Genomic DNA, 14,111 nt, shown 5'->3' on the forward strand with positions numbered 1-14,111 from the left:
TTGATACAGAGATGCCCAATATATATGTATACCTATAACAACTCCTTGAATTCCCCGGACTCCGGTCGCAGACAAACAAAATAACAATGTATGGTAAATACTAAATAATGGTAATGAATGATGTGGAGGTCGAGAATCTTGTACGACAACTTATTTGAAAAACCCAATTAGTTATACTTATTTCGTAATATTGTACAATACTCGTATGTATATACGTATAATAGTATAATATGTGTGCAATAATAACGTGTCTTCCCGTTCCAATGGCCAGCAACCTAATTTGTCATCAACCAATATACTTAAACCCGATTCACTAAAGTGTCATCGTGGAAAATTATTATTTTAGATTTTTAACAAACTGAGAGGAATGTAATAGTTTTACAATCAATCGTTCTTTTATTTTTGTACATAGTTAAATATCCATACCGACTTATACCAGAGTAAAAATAGTAAAATTAAAAAATGTACGGCATATACTTATGGTGACCAGAAGTATTATTTTTCATAGGATAGTACTCTTTTTTGATACACTGTCCTAGTGTTAAGTACATGTATTGTACTCGTTTCTTGAATATATTACGGGCAAATACATCATGGTAATAATTTTTTTATAAATTTATTATTCATTTATATTATTTTATGGTTCAACCTAATGCATATATAAATACAAGATAATATTATGTGTTATTAAAGTCAAATAAGTAGGAAACATATTATTAATAAATGTTTGTAATTAAAGTTTTATTTTTTCAATAATCATACATTAAATTAATATTTCTTATATTTTCAATATATTAAATTCAAAATATTTTAATCATAAAAAAATCCACCTAGTTAGTATAATTTGACATAGTAATGAAATTATAATTTAAAATAATTAGTTTTATAATTGATAATAGAAATTAAAAAGATAGAGTAATCAGATAAAAAAAAACATTTATATAGATAGAAATGATCTATGAACAAAATCGGTAGATAGTACACACATTGGCCTATTTTATCTAGGGAAAGGTTTTTTATGATAGAGAAGCAGTGTTAAAATGTACTTTTTTGATTTTTTATATCTGTTCACCGTAGGGATAGTCCATAGCCATAGTAGCATAGCATAGTCCATACCCGTTTTTTAATACGCTATATATACTAATTGAGTCCCAATACCTGAACGAGGAAAAAATAATATACTAATTGAGTCCACGGTGGGGAAATCATAAATATACTAATTGAGTCCACGGTTAGGAAACCATAAATATACTACCTATAATTGAGTCCGAAAATTATTTTGAGTAAAATATAAAACCAACCATAATTTACGTACATGGAGACAACTACGTCATATCGTTAATATAATAAATTGTATACAATGTTTATCACACAAATTTTTACCAATATAAAAAATGTAATTTTATCATTACCTATATTAATTTAATTATATACAAGTAACATTTAAATTATTTATATTATATTATAGCCATAAATTATTAAATAATAAAATATTTAAAAAAAAAAACATTTTTTAAGTCTGTAAAAGTGGGAAGGAAGATGTTTTTATGTTTTTTAAGTTTGGCGGGACTCAATTAGTATTAAAACGCGGAATCAATTAGTACATATACCTTAAAACAACCCGGGACTCAATTTATCGTAAAAGATTGTATTGGGACTAGATTCATATAAAATCAATTTTTCTTATTTTGATATAAATAATAACAGTTTTTTCAACTTTACTCTTCTCATACCACAAAACCATATATTATATAAAACACTATCGGACCATCCGGAATAATTTACTAATGTTAATTATTATTAACTAAGTTAAGCCAATTGACATATTCTTGACTGTGATCAATGCCACTGTATTATTTTAAAAAATTTACTTACTATACAAAAAAAAGATTGTATAAGTATTCAAGAAACTAATATATTAAAAAATAATAATAACGTAATTAATTTCATGAAATTTATCGATTCAATTTTAACAACCTTGTGAAACAACTCACTAATACTCGTATAAGCCTTTTTTTTTTTAATTATCCAAAAATATAATATACTCACTATTCCTCTGTTTCCTGTTCCTACGTATATATTAATATTCTATAGCATGAACTAAAATATTTTAGCAATAATACATTTTTGAATAAACACAAAAAATAAAATATTAATATATAGATACTAGCTAGAACTCTATTCAGACATGACAATTATACGAGATAAATTAATAACAATTGCCAGTCGCGGACTATCGAAGTCAAACTTGGATAATAATATTATTAAAGCTTGTTCGGCGATTAACGTTGACAACAATTCGCCCACTGATATTATTTAAATTGTCCTACTATATTAAATACAGGGATTATGCCAGCACATTACCACATGATTTCAGTCAAGTAGAGTACAATTTTCTGTGTATATTATGGAAATCAAATATTGGACCAACATTTGGAGTATCGAAATACATATAAATAAAAATAAAAGAAAATTATTAAATACAAAATTTAAAAACCATCAACGTTATTTGATTTTTCTATAAGTATTCTTAATAAATAAAATCGAAGATCCGAATTTTTTTTTCATTTTCTATAGTCTTTTGGGGTTCAATGATCCGTATTCATCCTTTCTCCATTTTATCAGCTTTCACATGCAAAAACTCTTTCACCAATTATCCCGATCCCGCAATATGCATATTGCGTACCTTAATGCATGTATATTATTTGTATATATTATGGAATGTACAATATACATAAATGACTGTTTGTGTGTACAATGTGTAACTAACATGTGAACAACGACGTCCGCGATGAACCACCCTTTACGACTGCAGAGTTCCGTTTACTGGATAGAATACATCGACACCCCAAACATAAAATAAAATCCACCTAGTTAACCAACTGCATAACATATATAAAACACTTCGAAGGACCTTGCGAACTGCACCCGACGAAAGTCATCGTTCAGACACTATAGGTACACTACGCAGATTGTAAACCATATATTATTATATGTAAACATATTATGTTAATATTATATTCACAATATATTAATATATATTGCGTATTAACTGTCAGTAGCTTAGGTAACAATAATTATAACAACGGAACATCGAACACGCATATCGGATGATATCGAATTCGAAGAGACATAAATGATAATAAAATAAATATTATAAACGTTCGTATGTATAAAGAGTTTTCTGATGGGGGTTAGGTTATCGCTTTTCCGACCGGAAATACTAAAGTGCAGAATATTACCAAACGAAATGCGCATCTTTCGATCGGGTGCGGCGCTTACGACAAACACGCGATTTACGCGTAATGGCGTAATTACGTGTGTGATAACCCAACCCTGCATATTATTTTAAAATAAAACAAATCAAACTTGTTAGGCTTTGTATGATTAGTAAATACTTAGTATTGATTTACGTATAAATAGGAAAAATATTTTTCTCAAAATCTTGATGCATAAATACTGAACCAATATAGTTTATTGTTAACTAATGATAGTATGTTTTAGAATACGTATGTAAAAATGTACTTGTTAAAAATATTTCAAACTTAAAAATGGTATAATTAACAATCATAATTAAAGCTAGAGTTTAAATGGCTAAGATTGTAAGACACGATATATCCGATCATTGTAAATATAGGTAAAGATGTTATACATTCATAAATAGAACATTTAGTACAAATTAAAAATACATCAAAAAACTATTGAAACAAATATAGTATGAAAAGAATATTTCTTGATAATATAATATTTTGAACATCCTTAGTTACGCAAAAAGTTCGTTTAATGATGTATTAATAAAACAAAAAAAATGTAATAAGTGCAAAATAAAAGTTTCGCCATTGAAGTATCTCTCAGATAAAATAAATTGTTTATTTTGAATGCATTCTCCCAGAATATGCACTTTGCATTGAAATCTAAGCCTTAATAATAATATTACCTTTTGTAATTAATTCCATAATGATCAAATAAAACAGAAATTAAATCTATTTAACTAATAATATTTAAGTACCTATAGCAAAATATAATCACTATTTCACTTCATAAAATCCATTTTGCGTCATACTGCATAAGTTTCGTCTGCGTATACGCGTATAGTACAATGTACCACTGTCAAAAATCGACCATAAATTCCAAAATTCGTCTTGTCCAGTATGTCCAATAAACCCACGACACAAAGCCGCTGTACACTAAAGTCATTATTTTTGAGTGCATAAACAACACATGTAATATTCGACGAGCACTAGCATCATTGGTATGCAGCATGCACCTCTTGTAGACTCTAATAAGATCACGACGAATATCACACACGAGTAATCAACTGTATTATAATCTATACTAACTGTTATGGTATTCACTATTTTCTAGTGTCAAATACAAAATGAAATGGGCCACACGAAATGAACAAATTATGCAAAACATAGGTACATTTATTTACGAGTAAAGCATATTTGGTAGGGAAGATGCGTAGATCGCCCACTCCGTCACGGGATTCTAAAGGAAATGAAATAGTCGAATGAATAAATATAAATGAATATTAATGTTAAAAATGTAAGAAGCAAAATAATGAGGGCGGGGGCTGCACGGAGGGGGACCCTCGGCATCAAAAGTTGTATTATAAAAAATTAGTCCCTCGTGGTCGAACTTCAGATAACCAAGCCGCCACTAATATAGAGTATATATTATAATATAATAAATTGTATAATAGACTGGTAAGGTTAACAAAATTTGTTTGCCAGATTACAACAAAAGCGCACAAACGCCGTGGGGGCCGGAAAGATACGTAAAAAAAAAAAACATATAATATCGCCGACGACGACGATGACGATTTAACGTCAATACAACACACGTCGCAAGTGCCTATACGTATATATATATATACAATACGTATAGTACGCACAACTATATACTGTGCAGTGGCTGTAAAATGCTACGCATGCCGACGGGCACGTAGGCTGCAACAGTAGCAGCGTACCACGGTGTTTGTGAAAGGGGATGGGGAGGGGAGAAATGATGGAGATACGCCGTGTGTGTATAATAAATGCGGTTGATAAATCGGCGATAAGAAGAGCCGGTTATCATTGCGAAGTGAAGTGCACACGTCCGTCCGCATGTTATACCGCACTATTGTTGTATTTGTATATTATACCGTATAAAATATTATAATAAACGAATATATTAATATGATAATAATATACGCGTATTATAATATAGTGTGTACGTTATAATATATGATATTATAATGATTTGTGTGTGCGTAGTACGATTATAATAATGTTATATAAGGTGCATGCATTATATTATAGCGCGCATTATTATCGCAACTTACGAGTTATTATCAACGAGACCGTTTGCCTGCGGTTAGGTAGTTATATAAAAAGGTATATGTATTGTATGTCACGTCGAACAAGTCAGTGCAAAAAAAAAATAAAAACCTCAAATTTAATATAATAAGTGTTTAATGCAAAGCGGATATAAACCTATTTGAAATTTAAGTACGCAGGGTACGGCCTGTAGGTGTTTCTGCAGTTATTCGTATAAACGTGCGCGTATATAGAGTAAAAATCGAATCGCACTCGTCATTTCTAATTTTCCACAGGTGCTAATAAGTAATAAGTATTAAACTGATCGACAATCAACCACGCAGAACATTTTTCTGAACTTTAGAGAACAACCCCGCGGTAACAGCTAGGCGATAACTGCAGCGCAGGTTTTAGTGGAAATTGTATTGCTTTTGGCGCGACATTTAAGAATTATTCAGCTTGCGGCTATTTGGTCGATTTGCGCATAATATGTATATTATGATTTGCCTAAATTGTTGTAGTACCGCGGCGCAATACTGCAATTTAATGAAACCAATTAAATATATCGTTAAAAACTTAAAATCATAATATAGATAAAAGGTAATTATATTTACTATAACACTTCCATAATATTTTATAAATTAATTTGATTGTTAATTTTCATTTATCGTTTAAGTTCGGCATGCGCGTACATAATAATATAATATGAGTGTGTTCTCTGTATCATATAGTACACCCGTAGGTAATAGGTATGAATATAATAAACAATAGTATAATAGATAATTTATCATAATATTAAGCTACTGATTATACAATAAACATTGTCAAACTCAAATAAATTGTTCTACGCTTAACATAATATTTAGGTGCGGGCACATCGCGGACAGTGTGTAACATGGGGGGGTTAAGAGGGCTTAGCCCAATAATTCATTTTTTGTCCTCCCCCCTGCATGGCCCTTGGGCATATAGACATTACCATGTGGTTTATGACCATAGCAATACATAATATATTATCGTACTACTACAACTGCTGTCGTTATTCAATATACTTTACTAATAAAAATTAACAATAATCTTCTTCAGAACATTATCAGCTATTACGCTATTCATTATTAATACCTGTAAATTAAACAATACAAATTTGACACAATTCTAGAGTGGGTTCGAACAAATGAGAATTGTAAATCATTATCTTTTTCAGACATTATAGGCTCAAAGAATGTAGATACAATTCGATTTTTTTTTATGTTTAGTGTACCTACTCATCTTTAACAATATTAAATAGTTTCTCAATTATATTATTCGCTGTATTCTAGTGATAATTTACTTATCTAATCCTACATAGTAATCACTCGTCATATATTATTACCTATACAATATAAGGGGTGATGTTGAAATCGAAATTAATTTATTTTTTGCCGTAGTTGAACACTTACTGTAAAATATGAATGATTTTCAATAAAAAAAAATGTATACACTTTATATTCTTATCAACGTCATAATATGAATGGGCGAACATAAATCACTATACAGTATAGGTACCGAAAACTAATATATTATGTATTATTTATTCAAACCACAAAATAAAATTATATTATCTGCTTTTCTGCTAGATGAGCTGTTTTAGTAGATTTAATTTTCAATCATCTTTATGTAGTACGGGTGTGTTTTTTGATTCGAATGAGTTTTGATTACCACTGTGTACAACCAATCTATCAACGACCACAGTTAATTTGCACGCGCGCTATCATTATTGTTAGTAATTACGAAATAAACGACGGTTAATGTACCAGATTATTGATTTTCTACGAAGATTTATGTTTATATAAAATATATGGGTTAAATCGATCGTAATATTCGAACTGAAAGTTAAATATAAGGAATAAGTGGCGTGTGGAAATGTAAACTGATGTGAGATATATTATAGTGAATGAAATAATATATTACGTAAAAAAAAAAAAAACTATACAAAGACTATACATTTGATATTATCCGATTTTAATTTGAAACGACCTTTAAACCAAACATAAATGCATTATTATATGTATTTGTTTTCGTCTACATACAATAAGGCTTTAACCCACATCAAGCACATTATAACACATTAAAACCTATTCGTTTAAAAAGCATTAAAAAAATTTTATATTTTCCTATCGTATAAATAATAGTAATTGAAATGTATTAATTTGTAATAATATTTTTTTAATAATGCAATGAGTGTAAACTCGCGCATTAGAAGGAAGACAGCTAGTTTAAATGGAATATTTTCTTTTGTCAACAACACTTCTTAAATAATATTATAAAAATGTATAGGTTAAGAATTTAGACGCCATCCATCATAACAGACGATAATAAAACTACACAATAATATATATCGTAGGTACTCCCGAACAGACGGACACATCAACGATAACGTAAATTCAACACAAGTGTTATGGATCACAGACATCGTTTTTATTTATTTATTATTTTCTATATATACTTCACATATTATTAAATTATATTTCAGTCTTATACGATATGTATTCGGAATACCCATACGACACGGGGTAAATTGAGAAACGTATGACGTGGCCATCGATCTCGGTACATTCAATATACGACGACCATACCGTGAAGCTCATCCCTCCGTCCCACTAACCCCTAACCTGATTGGAACACAAAAGCTGTCGGTGGATAGGTATATTCGATTATATATAATAGTACGACATCCGATAAATCATTCTAGATGGTCTGTATATCAGGCGATTGCCGTCGGAATTCGGACACCACAATAATAATATTATACACCTGAACGAAAATAAGCGTATATATATTAAGTATACATATATATATAGTATGTATATATATATAAGTACATTATATAAAGCGTACAGTTCGCCAAGGGCCCACACAGAAGTCGCCCGTGACCGATGGCGAATATTATTTAACTATCGGTCAACGCCGCAATGGCTCGAAATATATTATCCGTAAAAGCGTTATATTATGCGGATACATACACTATAAATAATACGGAAGTGTATATATTATTATAAAACGTGTAAAATTGATATATAGAGGTAACTGCAGGAGCGTTGTTTGTAAAATGTCACATGTGCATACATAAATATACGCAGCGGATATAGAAGTAAAAAAATGAATGGAAAATATTATTACCTATACTGCTCGTTTAAATCGTTTAAGATACGTAAAAACAAACACTCAAATGAATCATCATTCGAATTTTTTACATTCTTGAGAGCGGAAATTTTACTTTTTTGTTTGTGTATTAGGTATGTACGTAATTGCGTATATATTATATAGAATATAGGATGTTTAATGTTTTCAAAATATTGAATGGATTGCGAAGCTCTTTTGATACATTGAATTTAAATTATTCAAATAATTACATATTTTTAATATGGTATTTTGTATTAAAATAATACAATTATCCTTAAATTATGTTATTTGAATATTATTTATATAAATTTTATACGCATTACCATAATATGTAAAGATAAAAGTACAAAATGTAGTAAACCATTATAATAATCATAGACGTCCGTACAGTGTATACAAGGTATAATAAAAGAGATCATTAATATCCCCTTTGAGACCCTTTTTAACTTTTTAAAGAACATAATATTTATACATATTAAAAGTTTCGTTTTCAAATAAGGTGTGAAAAGTCCAAATTAGATATTAAAAAAGTTATAGATCAGTTCAAAGTTCCATGAATATTTTTTTATACGTTTTACTAAAACATTTCATAATTTATTGACAAATGACAATAATTGATTATTTTATTACATAGTACTTTTCTTATTAGTGGGAAGGGCCTAATTTTCTATTTTGCATATTCAAACAATGAAGTCTGCGAGTGTCTATGACTGTTAACCTAATTTTAACATCGATATTTAACCTCATTTTTAAATTTGAACCATGTATCTGCAACTCGAACTTTAACCTAGAGCTTGCCAAATTCAAAAATAAATAGAAAATACTAGGTGTAGGTGTTAAGATTCCAAATTATTATTCAGATATTTAACAACAATAAAATATTGTTAAACATAGCCCAAAGCTCACTCGGGAATAGGGATACTATATATCAATTTCATACATTGAATAAAAAACAAGTGTAATCAAAAAAATACAATTATTTTAAAGCACAATTTATTATGATAGTACCTAATTGAGAAAATTACTGAAAAAATTTTAATATTTCATACAACGTAAATTATTATAGTTTTTGAATTTTGTAGTCTCTGAGCATATTATAATCAATATCTACATACAATACATAATATAATGTACCTAATTATAAATATATACTCATGATGTATATTCTCTATATATACTCATCTGTGCATAGTTGATGTAACTATGTCAGTATCTATATTTATATAATAAATAATTAAAAAAAAACAAAACGATAACTTAATTTACAAGCTTACTGGCTTTTGAACAATGATTTAGTCGTAAATAAAATACAAAATTTAATAACACATTTTCTCGGCTATTATAAAACATAAATCAAAATCAAAATCCAGTTCGAAAATTTATAAATATTATTATGACCTTAATATTAAATAAAAAAAATAATAATAATATCAATAAAATTAAATAGAAACGTTCCCAAGTACACGTCAACGTCAAATTGAAACGTCATTATTCGAACAATTAAGATTTAGAAACGGCTGGGTAATATAGATATAGCAATATTTTTATGAATATATCTACCTCTTCTCGGTTAGACTAGAGAAATATTTAAAATATCCCTTCTCTTTCGTCAAAACAGAAGTAAGTCTTATTGTCTTCTATTATAATCTATACATAAAATAATATAGACAATCTACGGTTTATATAGACATAACATATTACACGATTAATTTCTAGTTAAAGTAGAGTGATATATTACGAAGATGTGTACAATACACTATTGAATAATATACATATACCTATAATACGTATTTGCATTGTGAATGCACATAACATATAATAGTAGGTATATTATACCTATACAACACGGTTTTCGAAAGACTGACTTCGAGGTTTTGTCGAAGTTGTTAAGTCGTATCATCAAATTTTAAAAAGAGATCACGACATCCACTTAGTTCTATTGTCACTTTTAAAACTAGATCTCATATTATATTATTTTAAAACGAAGAACTTATGTAAAAAAAAAAAGATGATATAACATACAACTCTTCGATGTATAAATGCTATACATTATAATATTTTCTTTGATGAGTTCAAATAGTTCGATAATATATCTATAATAGCAGGTCAGTTTACGTGTAAAAAAAAAAATACTAACTAGAGCAAAACTAACTGTATCGATAGTGCGAAATGTAAATTTGATACGTTGAGCGTATAATCATAATAATATTAATAAATGATAAATAAATACGACGGATTGTTGTATTACGACGTCCTCTTAATAAAATACTAATATATTGAGTGGCGAGGAACAACAGCAGTGTTTAGTATGAATGAGCCAATTGTAGTTTGTATCAAGGCCAAAAGAACACCCAAAACGAAAAAAACACGATAACACCACACACGCACGCGCGCGCGCATGCACACACACACACAAACGCACGTGCATATGGAATACGAAGCTGTTAGGGTCATAACACAGCCTACGTGTGCGTGGGTTACGTTATCTTCTTGTACCCAAAGAGAGCTTATCAGCTTATTCAGTGTGTATTCATTGTGCACGAGACCAATACAAGCGCAGTTTTGCGCTGACGTAAAAACAAACAAACAGAAAAAAAAAATGGATTTTATTTTAGCGAATAACGGATAAATTATCTAGGGAAAATCGATCATTGTGCAGTATAAAAATCGGTATAACGTTCCGAAAACGAGCGCAGTTCCTAAAGAAAAAAAAAATATTATATATATCTTACCTATATAGTAGCTGCATACATATAGATATATAGTACATGTACATTTATATATAATAGCTGCTACTGTATAGCGTAGAAAATTCAAAAGCCCCCGCAGAATAAGAGTATCAGAAGAGCTGACGACGATGAAATGCAAGAACAATGATCCTAAGCCGTCTCGTATTTTATCTTGGTCCGAATCTGAATACACAACAAATGACAATGCTTGCAAAAATAATAAAAACCCGTATTTGACAATAGATGAAAAATTCTCACTCCTTTAACGATAATGGTTTATGGCGTACAAAATAGACAGACATTTCTTTTCTAAACGCCTACAATATCATCAAACAACTACGTGCATTGATATAGTTTTAGATGCCATCACTTATTATTTTACAAACGATATTGTAAACATTGTACTTCATAATATTTACCCGGACAATATACGCCTTTAGCTATTATACAAGTAATATATATTGTACAGGCTAGCCTATATCAACACTGTATATTAGTGATATGGTTGTAAAAATGTACGAAGGTAAATTAATATGACTCGTAATAGTAGTAGAATCATAAATTCATAACTTATGACATAATTGCACGCGACGAAAAATCGACAAAAAAAAAAAAATACTTAGTAAAAAAATCAAGTTCGGGAAAAAAGAATCTTTTCAACTCAATTATAATATTAATTTATTATTAATAATAATGACCTACGCCATAGTAGGTACTTCTCTCACTCTCACTCTTACTCCCTTCACATACTATTTCATCTATTTATCTACATATAATCGCTGATGTACATTTATACGTGCGGTTATCTAGATCATATTATGACCTACTACTCATGTGACGAACAAACAAATTATCGTATTACAACAGAAAATCAAGAAAATGTAATATAAAAATAGACAGATTGGTACTAAAGGTTTTTATTTTTATTTCATTATTAATGAATGAAACAATATCCTTCATGAATGGGAGTCCTACACGGTAGTATAGAACACAAAACATTTAATGTTTTTCAAATGCACACATTTTTGACAGTGATTAATTAACGTAACAAAAAAAAAAAACAATGTATAACTTGTTAGATATTTAAATGTTATAATTATTTACGTCGCAGTATTATACGCATTTGTTTATTCGCGAAAATTATAATTTATAATATATTATTAAATGTATATCATTTTCATTTTCATTTAGGAACCACTGCCTTGAGGTATTTTATTTTTCACAAGTGTAAAATGGTATGAGAATTTTTTTTATCCCGTTGGCACGAGACAGTGATCTATTTTTGGTACTTCGACCTCCCCTCCCTAGACGCCACTATCAGGTTGATGTCCCACGGAGAAACAACGTTTTGTATTATAATTCGCTATAGCCGAAAGACGGGTTGAAGACCTAAGGATTTCAAAATCTAAATAACATAATATGCGTAAAATGCGGCGTGGTCAATACAATATATTAATACCGTCTAGGCGTCACCAGTGCCAATTTTTCTTCCCTTATCATTATTAAAACGAATTATCCAAATTGTAAATAGGAAAAAACACAACAAACATGTTCTATCCTGTTCTTGGATGATAATAAAATGTAAAATATATTCCTAAAATTCTACCTAAATTGAATATTGTAGCATTTATTTATCAATTTAAATTAAAATGCAAGCAATATTGAAAATAGAATAATATATTGATAACGATTTCTTATAAACGAACCATTAATATTTAATGAACATAATTTTGTTTTAATGGTTGTTAAAAGGTTATTCATTACACATTTGTATGTTGAGAGAATATTCATTGTTTTTAAAATTCAATTTCAAATAATTTATATGTGTGAACAATATTATGATATAGGTACGCATTCGAATAAGTATGGAATAGAATTGTTAGGAAATCGAATTGATTAATGAATAAATCATAATATTATTATTGTATACGAATTTGACGAAATAGTTTTAACATGTATCTGGACAATAGACGACAACAGAGACAGAGATAAATGATCATAATGTGAAAAATATCGATGTTTTCAATAAATTACCGATCGAGCTCACTATAGGTTTTCAACATTTGCGCGCGTGAATGGACTGCGAAACGTCGCGCGTTGTTCCGGACGGCGTTGGCTTACTTCTGTGTTTTGTATAATACGAATAATTCGTATATTACAATATATTATAATACAAATTTCAATATTATTGTCATAATGTCACCGTTTACCCCCATTTAATACAAACACCCGCGAATAAGTATTGTATTCTATAAAATATAATATATAAATAGGTATACCAAACAAGCACAAGCACGTTGCGATTGAAAATTGCGACCTGACTGCACAGCTTTCGACGCTTTCAACACGCGCGCGCGTGCGCAGGTATTACATTATACACATACGTAAACACGATACTGTTATAAGACAGAAAAAAACAATATGCCACACGCGATTTGTATGGAAGGCACGGGACATCCGAAATGGGTTTGAAAAAATTTTCAAGTTGACCTACCGCGTTGTATTATAATGCAAATAGGCGTTCATGATGAGATGCAGTAATGACCAGTAATGTCGTAAAATATAATTTTTGCTTCGTGACTCGATTCAGTTAACACTATATACACTCCGGCGAAGAAGGCTCTTGTATATTATTATTATTATTTTATGTTTTTTTTTATTATTTTCATCCATTGGCAGCAGCGTAGTCACCGAACTATTATCATCAAAATATCGGTTTTCGTCCAGGCTGTATAATATTCTACTCTATACGCAGTGGCCGGTCGACAATATCGACATATTAAACCGCCGCGTTGGAACCAATAAAAAAAACAGTATTAAAGTCCGAAAGAAATATTTACCACCAGATAGGTGTGTGCGTGTGTGTGGTATAATAAGTATATCACATAATACGGAAAATGTCGTTCACGTTTCTTGTAGGTAC

The 14,111-nt window shown here is 29.6% G+C and overlaps 1 protein-coding gene across 3 annotated transcripts in view; it reads right to left on the reverse strand.

Moving 5' to 3' along the window:
* Window positions 1–14,111, reverse strand: part of LOC132928261 (dual 3',5'-cyclic-AMP and -GMP phosphodiesterase 11-like) — a 78,014-nt gene that overhangs the window by 16,298 nt on the left and 47,605 nt on the right. The gene's annotated exons all lie outside the window — the stretch shown is intronic.

Source organism: Rhopalosiphum padi, chromosome 4 (genome assembly GCF_020882245.1).
Source record: "Rhopalosiphum padi isolate XX-2018 chromosome 4, ASM2088224v1, whole genome shotgun sequence".
Taxonomy (NCBI): Eukaryota; Metazoa; Arthropoda; class Insecta; order Hemiptera; family Aphididae; genus Rhopalosiphum; species Rhopalosiphum padi.